Source organism: Schistocerca cancellata, chromosome 7 (assembly GCF_023864275.1).
Source record: "Schistocerca cancellata isolate TAMUIC-IGC-003103 chromosome 7, iqSchCanc2.1, whole genome shotgun sequence".
NCBI lineage: Eukaryota > Metazoa > Arthropoda > Insecta > Orthoptera > Acrididae > Schistocerca > Schistocerca cancellata.
In genome coordinates, this window is record NC_064632.1 from 368,166,000 (window position 1) to 368,181,322 (window position 15,323).

The following is a 15,323-nucleotide window of genomic DNA, read 5'->3' on the forward strand; positions in this document are numbered from 1 at the left end:
TCGGAACACAAAAGACGGATGTAAGGTTTCAGTCATTAGGGAAGCCTTTTCGCATAATGCACTAGCTTAGTAACTAGCTTTGCCCTGGTACATTTATTTAGTCCAATCTTCTATTAGTCTAGCTCCCTCTCTGTTTCCATCTTATCCTCCCCCCTTTCTCCGTCCACCTCCACCACCTCATCTGTCCGCTTATTCCACCCTCTCTATCAGTCTCCACCTACACCTCTCACTCTACATCTCCTCCTCCACCTTCCACCCTCTCCCTCTCTCCATCTGCTCCTCCCCCTTCTATTCATCTGCTCCTCTCCCATTTCTTTGTTCTTCTCCACCACCCCATTCTCTCTCTCCATCTCCTCCTCCCTCCTCTGTACACCTACCTCTTCCTCCTCCTTGTCTCTGCCCATCTACTTCTTTCCTCACTCGTGCATTTCACATATATTCAACATATTTCACCCGTATTTGTACACATATTGCACTGGTATTTCTAACGAACTTCGCCCTGCATTCGTTTTCACGTAGCTCAATGTTTATGACGTCATATCTCCTGAACTGTGTATCGTACACTGATTTAATTTTCCTTGTACATTCAGTGGTATATGTGGCTACAGTCCCCAAAATTTGTTATCAGCAGAGTTTGTATTAAAGAAATAGTAAATTTAAACGTCATGCGTGATGCGGCTGTTTTTGACGCATCTCATTGCTTATGATGGTATCTCTCCTGAACTATGTGTCGTGCAATGATATAATTTTTCTGGTACGTTCAGTGGTATATGTGGGCACTGTCTGCAAATTGTGTCGCGGATACTGTTAGTAGTAAAAAAGTAATAAATTGTAACGTCATGCTCCATGCGCCAGTTTTAGTGCATGAACAGCGAAAAAGTAGTTAGCGATAAAGTTCTTTCCTTTCAACATTTTCAGGCAGTTGTCAGTGACGGTAAGTTTCGTAAAGTTTTGAAATTATGAATAAAGTTAGGTGCGAGTCACTAACTGCTCTCGTTCTCAAGTACTGGATGAATAAACTATGGGTGTTCACACGTCGTGGGTTACACTGCTTCTTCCCCCAAACCCCACCCATTTTATGGATGGGTGGGTCTTACCCTCACAGCGATTGATTCCAGATAAGGGATAGGTGTCACAAGTTTGGCTGAAATTAGTCCTGTGGTTTAGGAGGAGATGTGGAACTTATAGGCACACATACATACATACATTTTTGTAATATGTGTATATTAAACTAGCGACCCGCCCCAGCTTCGCACGGAATGCGCTAAGTATCTACAGCCGTACGATCTTCCTAACATAGCGGTAATAATCACAACATGTAACCTTTCACGGCCGGCGTCTTCATTAATTAAAACTTCCGGGCTGAATTGCCGTGGTCCATATATAAAACTTCTTCCCCTTCCTGACGTTTCGTTGCCTACTGCGGGCAACATCTTCTGAGAAGATGTTGCCCGCAGTAGGCGACGAAACGTCAGGAAGGAGAAGAAGTTTTATATATGGACCACGGCAATTCAGCCCGGAAGTTTTAATTAATGATAGCGGTAATAAATTATACACACAAATCTTACTCGCTAATGAGTCTGCCTGTTAGTGGAGACCGTATCAAAATTCCTACAATAGTACTTTAGTTTAGCCTGAAGATCAGACAGAAAAACGCAGCCAGGGACTTTAAATTAAACCTACCTACAGGTATTGTGAACAAAATTGGTACACTGGTACAATTGTGCTAAAAATGCTGTTATTTTCATAAAAATACCAACTTTAGGTGGGTAATGAAAAATATTTTGCAGGGAATAAAACTGGATTTTTCATTAATTTCCCTGACATCTACGACCCATAAGCTTGCCTAACACGAAAAAGAGCTAAATAAAAAAAAACACACGCATAGTAAAGAATTGTAAGCTTTTTTTAAGAATACTAACGACTGTTTAAAATGTAATGTTAGTTGATGTTTAGGTTTGCTCGGCGCGGGGTAGCCGCGTGGTCTGAGGCGCGTTGCCACAGTTCGCGCGGCTCCCCTGACGAAGGTTCGAGTCCTCCCTCGGGTATGGGTGTGTGTGTTGTCCTTAGGGTAAGTTAGTTTAAGTAGTGTGTAAGCCTAGGGACCGATGACTTCAGCAATTTTGTCCCATAGGAACTTACCTCAAATTTCCATTTAGGCTTGTTAGTGTAGTTACATAAAATATGTAATTAGAATTTCGCTTCATTCAAATTATTTATATTCGCTGCGTTACATACATATTATGTAAATCACTTACCAGTAGGGTTGCCAGATTAAATTGACAAAATCACCAAACATTGCCTGGTGGAAGCATTTTCTGAGCTAAGGGTTGACGGTGAACACAATAAAACACTAATAAACATTAAAAATTATATTCATTATTCCTAGTTATGGCTTACAACAAGTTTTAATTGCCTTCAACCTTTTTGGTAAAACTCGTTACATGTTGAAAACTTCAGATTGCAACGAACACATACACTATGTGATCAAAAGTATCCGGACACCTGGCTGAAGTGACTTACAAGATCGTGGCGCCTTTCAATCGGTAATGCTGGAATTCAACATGGTGTTGGTACACCCATAGTCATGATGACAGCTTCCACTCTCGCAAGCATACGTCCAATCAGCTGCTGAAAGATTTATTGGGGAACGGCAGCCCGTTCATCACAGAGTGATGCGCTGAGGAGAGATATCGATGTCGGTCGTTGAGGCCTGGCGTTCCAAAACATCCCAAAGGTGTTCTATAGGATTCAGGTCAGGACTCTGTGCGGGCCAGTCCATTACAGGGATGTTATTGTCGTGTAACCACTCGGCCACAGGCCGTGCATTCTGAACAGGTGCTCGATCGTGTTGAAAGATGCAATCGCCATCCCCGAATTGCTATTCACAGTGGGAAGCAAGAAGGCGCTTAAAACATCAATGTAGGGCTGTGCTGTGATACTGCCACGCAAAACAACAAGGGGTGCAAGCTCCCTCCGAGAAAAACACGACCACTCCATAACATCCAGAATGATATTTTCACTTTGCAGCGGAGTGTGCGCTGATATGAAACTTCCTGGCAGATTAAAACTGTGTGCCGGACCGAGACTCGAACTCGAGACCTTTACCTTTCGCTGGCAAGTGCTCTACCATCTGACCATCTGAGCTACCCAGGCACTGCTCACGCCCCATCCTCATGGCTTTACTTCTACCAGTACCTCGCCTCCTACCTTCCAAACTTTACAAATGGTTCAAATGGCTCTGAGCACTATGGGACTCAACATCTATGGTCATAAGTCCCCAAACTTTACAGAAGCTCTTCTGCGAACCTTGCAGAACTAGCACTCCTAAAAGAAAGGATATTGCGGAGACATGGCTTAGCCACAGCCTGTGGGATGCTCCCAGAATGAGATTTTCACCCTACAGCGGAGTGTGCGCTGATATGAAACTGTGAGGACGGGGTGTGAGTCGGCCTGGGTAGCTCCGTTGGTAGAGCACTTGCCCACGAAAGACAAAGGTCCCGAGTTCGAGTCTCGGTCCGGCACACAGTTTTAATCTGCCAGGAAGTTTCATATCAGCACAACAGCAAGGAGCTGCATATCAAAAGATGGATATCTAGACTCCAAGTCTATACTTTTGGAAACGTACGCGCTCAGCTTGTAAAATCTCGCATTGTCGCCTCGATAATGGCGAACTAAACTCTGTCTCGGAAAGAACTTGGCGCTCCAGGTGATACGGTATCCTCATAAGCCTTTACGCAGCCCAGCGATGGTGCGTTGAAGGTTTTGCGTCGCTGGCGTTATGTGATGCTAATGGGGTCTGCCAACTCAAGAGTTCCCAAAACACACACACACACACACATACATACGGGAAACTGCGTGGCCAGATCTGCTTGTATGTGCCTTTGCATGATGATACATTTGTCTCAGCCCAAGAACTGCTGGTAGACGCCTCTCCTTTCTACATGCGGCATATCACATATCGTACCACAAACAAACGACATTCAGTTGCGATTTCTGACAGAGAAACCCGCTACGTGTTCTTTCCTCTTATACAGAATGCAGGTGGCGTTACTTCTACCTTTTTTATGTGGTTGTACTGAAATGCTAATCAGTTGCATATCCAAGCATGTGGTACGCCTCCTGCCAATCTAAAGTTTGTTGCACGCCACCTTCATGGGCACTTTGCGTGTCCAGTGTCGACTAGCAACCGCTCCTGTTGCTGAGGTCACACTCAGCACTGCGCACTTTGCCATGGCTCAGGACACCCATCTACCAAGTGAACCAGGCAGTCACCAAGAACTTGGCAAATACCATCTCAGTATTTTCTCTACGGAAGCGTGAAGGTTCGCGTCGTACAGGCTACGTCGCGGACCTCGTTTTAACAGTCCGAATGTACAAAACACCAGGAGACTAACATGACACTCGACGGCAGCCTGACGTAAGAGAATAAGAGAAATTCCCCTTTTCTGCCCCCAATTTCCTAATAAAAACCAAGTTCTCCAAGTTGTATGATACGGCTCTTTGTCCATGTGTACACACAAATGCCTTTAGATGTCTCTCTACAAACTGGGGAAGGGTACGCGGCACACTGAAATAAGTAGTGACAAAAAACAGTAACATGAATTGTGTATACGTCTATGAATTAACCATATTTGTCACCAACTTCCTCTCTTTTTCCAGTCCCCGTGGAAAACCATCTGAGACTATCGGTAAATCTCGGTATACGCATGGATAGTCACAGATCAGTATGTAACCATCCAAATCTTATCACAGCTCGGAGTGGAAATCTATGTTTCGTAGTCATTCAGCTCAACTCTGAAAAGTGCCTTTTGTGCAGTTTCTACACTCGGTCTTGATTTTAACAGTGTGCTACGAAATCAGATGATGAACTCATCCACCATGTGCACACTACAGATGAATTCTTTGACCGACGACGCGGCCAACAGTGGAGTAGAACGAATCTAATATCTAATACATGTTGACATGATTTTCTCTCACGAAAGCTAGTGGCCAAATTCAACTTCAGGAGACAGTTTCTCTGTTAACACAGAAATAATTAACTCTTCAGGCTTTCCCGGCGAGATCTTGACATGTGGAATAATCGGGTCTACTATCGGATGTTTGTGTCGCTCTGGCACAATATTTCGGCCACGTAACTCGTTGCCTTCTTCAGGTGCTACCTGAGACTGCCGTGTTGGAGGATCTTGTCCAGTATTAATGCCCAGGCGGCGCTGGGTGCTCTCTTTGCCGTCCGCGCCCGCCTGGCGCTGCTTGTAATGTGTTGTCTCTTCCCCGGTGTTCCCTCGGACGTCCGCGCTCGACTTGGTATCATGTTGAAGCTGCATGGGCAGCTGTACCTGTACACGCCATCCAAGCTCTGTTTGACGCAATGCACAGGAGTATTAAGGCCGTTATTACGGCCAGAGGTGGTTGTTCTGGGTACTGATTTCTCAGGATCTATGTACCCAAATTGCTCGAAAATGTAATCACAGGTCAGTTCTAGTATAATATATTTGTACCCGTTTATCATCTGCATTTCTTCTTGGTGTAGCAATTTTAATGGCCAGTAGTGTAGCAACAATTAATAAACATAGAAACTGTTAAAGTGGCGACCGACACTCTCGCAGCAAGCATGGATAATCCGTTGCCAGAGTATAACTATGGGTTCAGTATAATTTGACTCCGTTGTTTTCATATAGCGGTGGACAAAAACATGGAAACACCACGAGATATACGTACCTGAGCACAAATTCAGATGCCTGCAGGTGACGCTTTTATATTTGGCCACGAACGGCACTTGTGCGATGTTCTCAGTACGTTGCAAGCGTCAGTCGTGGTCAGAACAGCGTTCTGTGTAGTTGTGAGTGCATTAGTCGAAGATTAACGGATTCTAACGTGGCCAAATTGTTGGTGCTTGTCTGATAGGTACTTTAATAGCCAAAGGTAGCCGAAGTGTTTGGTGTTTCAAGAGGCACCGTATCGAACATTTAAACCGCATATAGGGAAAGCGGGGAAACATCGTCCTCTGAGCCACTACGCGGACGAAAATGTGTATTGGGTGATCGTGACTGACGATTATCGAAGAGGATTGTAACGAAAAATAGGACAACAGCGCCAAAAGTCACTGCAGAAGTGAATGTCCCACTCACCAACCCCGTCACCACCAAAACAACAATAAGGGAGAGTTTCATAAGCTGTAAATTCCAGGGCGAGCTGGAATTCCAGAACCACTCGTCAGTCAGGCAAATGCGTGAAGCCCTAAAATCTGGATTATGGAGCAATGGAAGAAGGTAATTTGGTCCGGTGAATGTTATTTCACTCAGTTTCCAACTTCTGGAAGAGTTTACGTACATCCGAAGAGTGAGACAATAGTGGGGAATCCGGTGATGATATGGGCAGCGAAATCGTGGTATTCCATAGGCGCTGAGGTTACTCTGCGAGTCGCATTACTGTCAAGGATTATGTGACGATTTTGGCTGATCATATTCATCCCACGGTCCGATGTTTGTTACCTAGTGGTAACGCTGTATGCCAAGATAACAGTGGCTCTGTTCACACAGCTCGCGGTTTTGTGAGCTCCAGTGTGAATTGTTGCATCTGCCCTGGCCACCGCTGTCACCAGATCTCAGTGTTATTGACGATTTGTAGGCTATTTTGCAAAGAAGGATGCACGATGGCTATCCACTTCCATCATCGTTCCTTAACTTGTCACTATTTTTCAGGAAGAACGGTATAAAATTCCCTTGAAAACCATACTGAACACATGCAAGGTGCGACAATAAAGCAATGAGACTGATGTGAAAAAAAATGTTGCTTACCGTTTTAGTCAAGTTTAGTGTTGTCTCCTTCAAAGTAGTTTCCTTCTGATTGCACACACTTTTTCCAGCGCTTCTGCCATTGATGGTAAGATTTCTGGAACTCATAACTGTAATATCCTCCAAGACCCTAGTCACAGCTTTTTGGACATCTTATGTTGTTTGAAAATGGTGTCCCTTCACCGACGTTTTGACTCTTGGAAATAGAAAAAAAGTCGCACGGAGAGAGATATCTGGTGAATAAGGTAGCTGTAGTAGTACTGAAATTTGTTTTGAGGTTAAAAATTGCTGTACTGACACAGCAGTATGGGATGGCGCATTATCGTGATGCAGACCTTCAGTTACTATTAGACGAACCGTTTCTCGATTGATGTTCAGTACTTCCGCAATCATTTTCACAGATAATCTTCGATCAGATCGTACGAGTTCACGCACCCTGGCCAAGTTGACATCCGTCTGTGAGGTTGATGGTCGTCCACTGCAATCTTCATCTTCAACAATCGTTCTGCCTTCACTAAACATTTTATGTCCACGAAAAACTTGAGCTCTTGACATAACCTCCTCTCCAAAAGCCTTCTGAAGCTTACTGTAAGTTGTCGTCGCGTTTCACCCAATTTAATGCAAAAATAAATGGCATACCGTTGTGCAATATTATGCAGTTCCATTTCCATGACGAGAGACACAAACTCATGTTAACTTATTACAGCACTACTCACGACTGAGCAGTTGCATCGATGTACCACTTGGACTAGAAGCAGCTTATATACCAAGGTCAAAGATATTGTTCCTATGCAAGCCTGCAGGGTTGCCACATCTTGCAAAGAAAATCAGTCTCATTACTTTATTGTCGCACCTTGTATTTATCCATTGCTAGACAACTGGAAGCTGTTTTGAATGTCAACTTGTTTCCTACGCCACATTAGGCATGATAAAGTATTGTGTTCTTCGTGTTTCTATACTTTTTTTCCTCCGCTTGTACATTATTTTCATAGATATCTAATTTCTGTTCAACCAGTACGCTCTATTCTTTCATGGGCTAGTCGACAGGTATGTATTGGTAACTCTCCTTCCATATGATCTATCACCATGTTAAGTTTTGCTGTGTGAAGAAATCCTTGGCTCTCTGGATACTAGGACATTCTGCTGTACCGCGGTTATATTGCACATCTGTAGGTTTCTTTGGTGAGGAGTTCTCCATCCTCGAGAAGCAATCACGAACATTAAATAGAGCTCAATTCCCGAGTGGACACATCATAGATTATTGTTTTTCAAGGTGGCGACACCAATATCCACATGTAAGACCGTCGTTTGCTATGAAACGTATGTCTTTTATAAACGTATTCCCCAAGTTCACTGATCCTTGAACATCTCATACTGAATGTTGGTTAGCTGCCACAAAATACTCAGTTTAAAATCCTCTGTCGTCTGTAGAATTTTGATTGTATAATATGTGTTGTGGATTGGCAAGAGAGCCAACCCGGTTTTGAGAGGAAGCCGAAAGGCACGCGTTTTAGCTCACGCAGGCTGACGTGAGGTCTGGAACAGGTCAAGGAAATTAGACTAGCAAAAAAGGACGTAGCTGTGGAATACTTAACTTTAATCCATAAATGGTGAACATCGCTCTTGACGGCACATGTTTTACAGCATCAATAGTAACTGGTAATGGCGCCTTGCTAGGTCGTAGCAAATGACGTAGCTGAAGGTTATGCTAACTATCGTCTCGGCAAATGAGAGCGTATTTTATCAGTGAACCATCGCTAGCAAAGTCGGCTGTACAACTGGGGCGAGTGCTAGGAAGTCTCTCTAGACCTGCCGTGTGGCGGCGCTCGGTCTGCAATCACTGATAGTGGCGACACGCGGGTCCGACGTATACTAACGGACCGCGGCCGATTTAAAGGCTACCACCTAACAAGTATGGTGTCTGGCGGTGACACCACAATATATTTTCGCGTATCATGAAGATATGGCGAGGAATTGAAAATATACACTGTCTTAATAAAATGAAACTACCCAAAAAAATTTAAGATGATGTAGTGAGTATTTTCATGCACGAAATCTGATAAAAGAAAGACCACGAAAATTTCAGTTCTGATAGTGGAAGAACTTTTCATCAGAAGGATTCCTCCGCAAAGGAGAATGAAAGCGCCATATTTCCTTACGGTCGATTGGTGTGTCTTTTTCATGGTTCACATTAAATTCCTTACTGAAGATTTTTGCAATGAGACGGTAAGACTTCCGATGGCAACCTGTTCATCGGATGGGGACATCAAGCTTGTCTAAAAATGAAATACCTACAGCCGTCGTTTTGATGTTATTTATTATATTACAACCAGATTCGCTGACTCAGTATGCCATTGCCAGGCCTGTATACACAAACAGTAATGATAGCATCATGATAATTTAAGTATTTTGTATTATAATTATTATATATTAAATATGTAATTACACTCATGCTCATAAATTAAGGATAATTGTAGATGTGTTGCCACACAACGTGGAACTACATAAAACTGGCGCTAATAGCATAGACACATAGGAAACACACACGACACAGATGTGTAACTCGGTATTGGTGATAAATTGAGAAAACCGTCCCGAAAGACATGTGCTACAAAACGCCGCTGTTTCATGCGCGTGTACCCCGATATCAGTATGGGATATGATCGCCATGCACACGTACACAGGCCGCACAACGGGTTGACATACACTGGAACAGGTGGTCGAGCAGCTGCTGGGATAGAGCCTCCTGTTCTTGCACCAGTGCCTATTGGATCTCCTGTAGTGTCGTAGGGGTTTGAAGACGTGCAGCGATACGTCGACCGAGAGCATCCCAGGCGTGCTCGATGGTGTTTAGGTCTGGAGAATATGCAGGCCATTCCATTCGCCTGATATCTTCTGTTTCAAGGTACTCCTCCACGCTGGCAGCTCGGTAGAGCCGTGAGTTATGATCCATCAGGAGGAAGGTGGAACGCACTGCACCCCTGAAAAGGCGGAAGTACTGGTGCAAAATGACGTCCCGATACACCTGACCTGTTACAGTCCTCTGTGAAAGACATTCAGAGGTGTACGTGCACCAATAATAATCCCACCCCACACCATCAAACCACGACCTCCATACAGGTCCCTTCTAAGGACATTAAGTGATTGGTATCTGGTTCCTGGTTCACGACAGATAAAAACCCGGCGAGAACCACTGTTCAGACTATACCAGGACTCGTCCGTGAACATAACCAGGGACCATTGTTCCAATGACCATGTACTGTTTTCTTGACACCAGGCTTTACGGGCTCTCCTGTGACCAGGGGTCAGTGGAGCGCACCTTGCAGGTCTCCAGGCGAATAAACTATGTCTGTAGACTGTGTGTCTGGAGACAGCTGTTCCAGTGGCTGCGATAAGGACCCGAGCAAGGCTACCTGCAGTTCTCCGTGGCCGTCTGCGGGCACTAATGGTGAGATATAGGTCTTCTTGTTGTGTTGTACACTGTGGACGTCTCGTACTGTATCGCCTGGACACGTTTCCTGTCTACTAAAATCGTTGCCATAATCTTGAGATCACACTTTGTGGTACACGGAGGGTCCATGCTACGACCTGCTGTGTTTGACCAGCCTCCAGTCGCCCTAGTATTCTACCCCTCATAACGTCATCAATATGTGTTCTTTGAGCCATTTTCAACACACAATCACCATTAGCACGACTGAAAACGTGTGCACACTTACTCGCTGCACCGTACTCTGACATGCACCAACACACCTCTGCGTATGTGGACTGCTCCCAGCGCCACCGTGCGACGGCCGCAGGTCAAATGCACCGCATGGTCATACCCCGAGGTGATTTAAACCCGCAATCCGACCACCAGAGCGTTATTTCACCATGTATCAGCATTATCGTTAATTTATGAGCATGAGTGTATATAACATATAAATATATAACATTATAATTAACTTAATAACATTTAGTACATTGCAATACAACAAAATAACATCAGAGCGACGGCTGTAGGTTTTTCATTTTATTATGTACGTGAACGGCCGAAGTCCCACAGACCATCAATCGCAAGGATGGACATACAAGCTTGTCTGTCCTGCGGGTAATACTCGAAAAGGTAGGCTACTGGCCGCCAACGGGTTTAAGCCTCTGCTTTCGTTGACTTTAAACGATCACACACTCTAACACCAAACTGCACAAGTACTCATCATAGTGAACCAGTCACTACCAATGTACTGCTGATTCATAATTAAAAAGGCAAAGCAAGAAGAACCTGCTTTCTAAGTCAGCGTCAGTAAAGTACTGCGGATGCCTTACGTTGTTCCTGTAAGTGTACTGCGTGTAATAATTCAGTATTTTTGGAGTATTGTGCCAGAGGCCTTGCTGCAGTGGTAGCACCGGTTCCCGTCAGATCATCGAAGCTAAGCGCTGTCGGGCTGGGATAGACTTGGGTGGGTAACCGTCCGGCTCTACTTAGCGCTGTTAACAAGCAGGGTGCACTCAGCCCTTGTGAGGCCAATTGAGGAGATACTCGATCGAGAAGCAGTGGCTCCGGTCACGAAAACTGACAACGGCCGGCAGAGCAGTGTGCTGACACGCCCCTCCACATCCGCATCCACATCTGAAGATGACACGGTGGTCGGTTGGTGCGGTTCGGCCTTCCAAGGCCTATTCTGACTGAGTTTATAGAGTATTGTACAGGAGTAGCTACCACCAGAGAAGGGAAGGATATCATCGACGTGCCTTGAGAGTTATCCATTTGTTGCGTTGACAGCTAAATGTACATGTATATGATCCCACTTCTGGTTCAAATGGTTCAAATGGCTCTGAGCACTATGGGACTTAACATCTATGGTCATCAGTCTTAGAACTTAGAACTACTTAAACCTAACTAACCTAAGAACAGCACACAACACCCAGCCATCACGAGGCAGAGAAAATCCCTGACCCCGCCTGGAATCGAACCCGGGAACCCGGGCGTGGGAAACGAGAACGCTACCGCACGACCACGAGATGCGGGCCCCACTTCTGGTCACCAAATGTAGAGTATACTGGGACTTCTGACACCAATTGTAAATGAACAGGGTTTGGGAATGGGGGGGGGGGGAGGCGGTTGTTACATATGGCTCGTGAGGACAGGGTGTACGAGGTCGAGTAGTCAGGATTAAGAGTGGGCATCCAGGGCTGCAGTTAAATGACGGAACAGAAAACTAGGTACAATGACGAGAACATATTTCAATGTACGGTGTACAAGGGGCGCGTCTAGGGTCGGAAGTTATCAGGTTTAGGCCAGTCTAGGAGGTCGAACAATTAATTGAAGTGGGCAGCGGAAGGGGAAGCGTTTCATGTTAACTTAAGTTGGTGGCCGGGCGTGAAAAGCAGAGCCAGAGGCTCTGCCTTCCGAAAAGACGTCGGTTCTACTCGAGGTTTGGATTACAAGAGAGAGAAGCAAGTGTGTTCTGCACCGCAGGACGCTCCGGCGTCCACACACGTGATCAGTATCCCGCGCACGCGATTGGCTAAAATCAACGATGTGAATTCGCTAGCAGTTGCAGCAGAGAGCTCAGGGCGTCTCCTATCAGCAGCTTTAACTGGACAGACCTTCCTCGGTTTTGAAAGGCAAGCAACGTGTGTCACGTAGACACGGCGTGAATTACTCTGGGAGAAAAATTGTATAGATTCCACTGGGCCTTTGAAATAAATTTCTTAAACCAATTCCCTAAAATATTCCTTGACTGGCTGCCATCCTGTACATAAATGTCCCAGAACCACTTCCTCATATTCTCGGAAGCATGTGCTCCATCTTGAGTACGGTTGAAATCGAGTAGTTAAACTATGTTTCTGTTGCCTTCAGTCAGAATTATTGTTGGATATTGCTGAGAAGTAAGTAGCTTGGGTTCGAGCAATAGAGACTAACAACAAAATTTTGCAGTGTAAAATTTCAGATGCTTGTGGCGCAGCCTGCAGCTTTGATGATACGTACTGAGCCTAGAGCTTTTATCAGTTTTACCATAGCTGATAATCATTAGCATCAACAGATATCGAAGTGGAAGAAAGAAGCAAGGCGAACGGTTAGTTTAGGAGTACAGTTTACCTCTGAAGCTGAGGGTGGACAATTGCAACCAAATAACCTACGTGATACCAATGATCAATGCTAAGGACAAAAAAAGGTGATAATGTTTACGTGTAACATAGAAAGTGGTACAATTTTATGCGTGTTCTGCACGCAGCTGTTAAACTTCAAGTTATATGTGAAACGCCACCTCATCTGTCGTTAAGACGTACTTCCGTTTCTGCTGCCGGTTACACTACTCGAACGTTCTTGGGTGATAGGTGCCTTGAACCTGGTGGAATCGTTTGATACACATGATAAAAACTTCATGATAGAATACCAACAGGTTTGAACGTCTCTGCAGAATAATGAGGAAGAGCCAAGCGGAAATGAACACCTGTTCAATTAATGTAACCGGTAATACAAGGTGAAAGTCAAGGTATTTCTTCAAAGCAGGTGAGGTGGGGTTTTAGATATACCTTGCAATTGTACACTGATGTGTCTACTACACTGATGGTTGGCATTCTGACCCATTACAACAATAACTATTAGCAGTGACTCTGGTTACAACATTAGCCTTTGTTCTTTAGCCAAGCATATAGCCTGAAATTTAACAGGCGCTTTTGTTGAAACCAACGAGTTCTTCTATCTTCAGGCGAGGGTTCCATTTAGGGCACAGAGTAACAGCAAAATTCCGTGAGCGAAATACTTCTAATTTTGTGGGAAACAGAGCGTCACGCCCGAATTACAGCGGATTATTTATGTCAGAACTGCGTGTTGCCAGCGAACCAGATGCCGTAGAATAATTACCCATTCACAAAGGGATTTACTAGACGCTGCAATTCCGATACCCTGACCTGATCACGCAAACCTTGTTCTACCGTTACAGCTGTCTGTCTGCTGAATACATTCCGAAAATAGCAAGTGTACCAAGTGCAGAAGATCTATATCACAATAACGGCATTAGCTTGTGAATTAAATCCTGGAAAATATTGGTACCTTGAGAGAGAGATAGAGAGAAAGAGAGAGAGAGAGAGGCTTTCCAGTCAGTAGACACAGACACTAGCAGTCACTTTTTATGCTTATTCGCAATACCGCAGACATCCAGTAACCCAGACAGAGTGTTCTTTCATTATGGTAAAAGCAGTTACGGTGCCTTCAGACGTCATCTCATCAATTATGCAAGTAACAATTTTGTAGGTATCGCCCCTTCTTCTTGCTGATATATTTTATGTCTCCACGAACGTTAGCCAATTCACGGTTTGCGCAACTCTCACGACTTACATCCGACCAGCAAGATCTCTGGTTTTTCTAAGTACATTCGTACTCTGCGAATCACTATGAAGTGCATGGCAGAGGATGCGTCCCATTGTACGAGTTATCTGAGATGTTTCTCGTTCCATCCATGTATGGAGCGCGGGAAGAATGATTGTTTGAACGCCTCTATGCATACTGTAATTATTCTGATCTGGTCCTCAGCATCTGTATGGGAGCGATATGTAGGGGTTTGTAGTACAGTCATACAGTTACCATTCAAAGCCGGGTCTTCAAACTTTGTAAGTAGGTTTCCTCGCGACACTTTCCGTCTGTCTTCAAGAGTCTGCCAATTCACTTCTTTCAAGATCTCTGTGACAGAGCCCCGCAGGCCAGACAACTTGTGACCATTTGTGTTGCCTCTCCCTATATAAGTTCAACATCCCCTGTTAATCCTACTTCGTATGGGCCCCACACACATGTGCAGTATTCTAGGATGGGTCGACGATTGATGTATAAGCAATCTTCTTTACAGACTGATTGCATTTCCCTAGTATTCTACTAATAAACCCAAGTCTACCACCTACTTTACCCACGAGTGAACCTGTGTGATTGTCTCATTTCATGTGCCTACAAAGTGTTACACCCAGGTATTTGTATGAGCCACAGTTGTAACTCACTCTTATCATATTTATTGGATACTACATTTTTTCGTTCCGTGAAGTGCAGAATTTTACGTTTCTGAACATGTAAATCAAGTTGCTAATCTCTTCATCTCTTTGAAATCTTATTAAGATGTGACTGAATAATTGTGCAGTTTCCTTCAGACCGTACTTAATTAGAGATAACTGCACCATCCGCCAAAAGTCTGAGATTACCATTAATATTGCGCGCAAGGTAATTAATATGCATATATCTGCATGTGTCAACGACTCTCCATCCAAGATAACTTGTTGCGTCCACCATACCAAGAAATAATCAGTCCAGTCATTAATTTTACAGAATTCACTCTATACAATCGTACTTTTGATAATAAGCGTAGGTGTGGTACTGAATGAAATGCTTTTTGGAAATCGAGAAAAACTGCATTGCTGCATCTATCTGAACACCTTGATCCTTAATTTTCAGTATGTCATCGAAATCCGTGATGGTTGGCATAGAGGAGGTCCTTGTGTTCGAGATACCGCATTATGCTTATTACCAAGACAGCATTTCTGACACTATCGTTGGCTCAC

The 15,323-nt window shown here is 44.4% G+C and overlaps 1 protein-coding gene across 1 annotated transcript in view; it reads left to right on the forward strand.

Annotated features, from left to right (window-relative positions):
• The window catches only part of LOC126092606 (protein turtle-like), an 855,628-nt gene that overhangs the window by 605,566 nt on the left and 234,739 nt on the right, over positions 1-15,323 (forward strand). The window lies entirely within an intron of this gene.